Genomic DNA, 3,054 nt, shown 5'->3' on the forward strand with positions numbered 1-3,054 from the left:
ACTTTAAAAAAAAACTTAACGATTTTAGTTAATTCTTTAAAAATTTTTTAATTTAAAATTTTTCAAATAGCTAATATAGATATCTGATACATTATTTAAAAAGTATGAAAATGTTTTCCTCCTACTTTGTCCCCCAGCCACTCAATTTCTTTAAGAGATATACAATCTTATTCTCTTCCTTTGTGTCATCCAGAGATGTGCTATGCATATACAAGCAAATGAATATGTAATCTATTCATTTTTATTTTTGACCAAATGCTTAGACCTTATTTCCTAAATAAATTGGAGATGGTTTCATATCAGTACATGTAGATCTGCCTTGCTCCTTTTTTTTTTTTTTTAAGGCTAGCATAATTTTCTAGTACCGTGATTTATCTTATCCCCTACTGATGGACTTTGTCCTTATTTCCGATCTTTTCCTATTACAAACAATGTTATGATGGATCACATGTTCATCTGCTATTTTGCTCCTTGCCTATTTATCTAAAGGATAAATTCTTAGACATGGAACTGCTGGAACAAGTGGTGTATGTGTTTTTTAAAACAACTTTATAAAAAGTATAATTGACATACCATAAAATCTACAATTCAATGATCTGTAGTAAATTTATTGTTTTTCAATCATTATCATAAACTATTTTTAGAACATCTTCATCACTCTAATAAGACCCCTCATGGTCATTGACATGAGTTAATTCCCATTCCTACCTCCTGTTCCAGGCAACCACTCATCTACCTTCTGTTTCTATAAATTTGCCTTTTCTGGACATTTCAAATACATGGAATTAAATATACAATATGTGACCTTTTGTGTCTGGATTCTTTCCTTTAGCTTAATGGCTTTCAGGTTCATTCATGACACAGCATGTATCAATAGCTCATTCCTTTTTATTACTGAATAGTATTCCATTGTATGGATATGGCACGTTTTTAAAATTCATTCTTCAATTGATTGACATTTAAGTTTCTTCCCCCCACTTTTTGGCTATTATGAATAACGCTGCTGTGAACAGTCACATGCAAGTCATTGGCATTCATTTTTTTCATTTTTCTTGGGTAGATACATAGAAGTGGAATTGTTGGGTCATATATGTAGAAGTGGAATTGTTGGGCCATATGATAAATATATGCTTAGCTTTTTAAGAAACCAACAGACTGTTTTCCAAAGTGGCTGTACCATTTTACACTTCTACCAGCAAAGTATGAGACTTCCTGTTTCTCCACACTCTTGCCAACTTTGTCATTGTCTGTTTTTTTTTTTTAAATAACCACTCTAGTGGGTATAAAATGGCATCTTATTTTGTTTTTCACTAATGGCTAACGATGTCGGGCATCTTTTCATGTGCTTATTCCTGTACTTTCTTTAGTGAAATGTGTTCATATCTATTGCCCTTTTTTATTTTTTAATTAAAAAATTTTTTTTAATTAATTAATTAATTTATTTATTTTTGGCTGCGTTGGGTCTTTGTTGCTGCACCGGGGCTTTCTCTAGTTTCAGTGAGTGGGGGCTACTCTTCATTGCGGTGCACAGGTTTCTGTTCGTGGTGGCTTCTCTTGTTGTGGAGCACGGGCTATAGGTGCATGGGATTCAGTAGTTGTGGCTCACCGGCTCTAGAGTGCAGTCTCAGCAGCTGTGGCACACCGGCTTAGTTGCTCCATAGCATGCGGGAACTTCCCGGACCAGGGCTCAAACCCATGTCCCCTGCATTGGCAGGCAGATTCTTAACCAATGCACCACCAGGGAAGTCCTTATTGCCCCTTTTTAAATGGGGTTGTTTGTCTTCTTATTATCAAGTTTTAAGAGATTTTTCTATGGAGGGTGTTGGGGGAGGGATGGATTGGGAGTTGGGGATTAGCAGATGCAAACTATTATATAGAGAATGGATAAACAAGCTTCCATAGTATAGCACAGGGAACTATATTTAATACCCTGTGATAAACCATAATAGAAAAGAATATGAAAAGGAATGCATATATATGTATAACTGAATCACTTTGCTGTACAGGAGAAATTAATGCAACATTGTAAATCAACTATACTTCAATAAAATAAAATTTTTAAAAATTACCATACCAAATTCTACTAAAATAGTTACCTATGAAATAATATGATGTCTGGTATTTGCTTCAAAAGAAGCCATTGGCAGAGGTAATAGATGAAAGCTATTGTTAATGAGTTGCTATTTGAAGCTGGGTGAAGCTGGAAATCCATTATACTATTTTCTTTTCTTTTATGTATCTTTGAAATTTTTCATAATGAAAAGTTTTTGTTGTTGTTGTTTTCTATTTCAGACAAATTTTTGCAAGTTGTTTTATTTACAATGCCAACTTTTTGTGTGTGTGTGTTTTGTTTTGTTTTCGGTACGCGGGCCTCTCACCGCCGTGGCCTCTCCTGTTGCGGAGCACAGGCTCCGGACGCGCAGGCTCAGCGGCCATGGCTCACGGGCCCAGCCGCTCCGTGGCACGAACCCGTGTCCCCTGCATCAGCAGGCGGACTCTCAACCACTGCACCACCAGGGAAGCCCTGTAAAATCATTTTTGATACTGAATGTCTTTCGAATCTCCTCAGCAATTTTCCCCTTGATCATACTGGCAACAGTCTTGCAGGTAACATCAAGCAAACCTTTGATGTCTAAGTAGTTTGCTGCCAGTATAAGCTCAAAAAGTGTTCCTTGGTCAACTTTCAGGAATTCTTGATCCCAAACAGGGATATCATCTGTTCGATTTTCTTTGCTCTCATCATCCTCAGGAGGAGGAGGACCATCCTTGTGGTGGGTGCACCACTGAATGACCTTTTTTAATATTGCTGCATTAACATTTGGCTAGGGGACTGGATCATCATCTCCTTCATCATCCATTCCCAAATTTTCCAACGTGGTCTTAATAGTCACAGATTGTTTTGCAATTTCAACATCAACTTCAAATATCTCTCCATCACAACTCTGCAACTTAATTGAAGGCATGGTGTTAGGATTCAAGGAGATGGCAGGCCAGAGGTTGATGAGAGCAGGGCGGCGTCTGCAAAAAGAAAAACACAAAAGCTGAGAACAAGGC

General features: G+C 37.1%; 1 pseudogene; it reads right to left on the bottom strand.

Annotated features, from left to right (window-relative positions):
* Positions 1-2,498: 2,498 nt before the first annotated feature.
* Positions 2,499-3,054, bottom strand: LOC137208056 (S-phase kinase-associated protein 1 pseudogene; annotated as a pseudogene).

This window comes from Pseudorca crassidens, chromosome 15 (genome assembly GCF_039906515.1).
Source record: "Pseudorca crassidens isolate mPseCra1 chromosome 15, mPseCra1.hap1, whole genome shotgun sequence".
Classification (NCBI taxonomy): Eukaryota; Metazoa; Chordata; class Mammalia; order Artiodactyla; family Delphinidae; genus Pseudorca; species Pseudorca crassidens.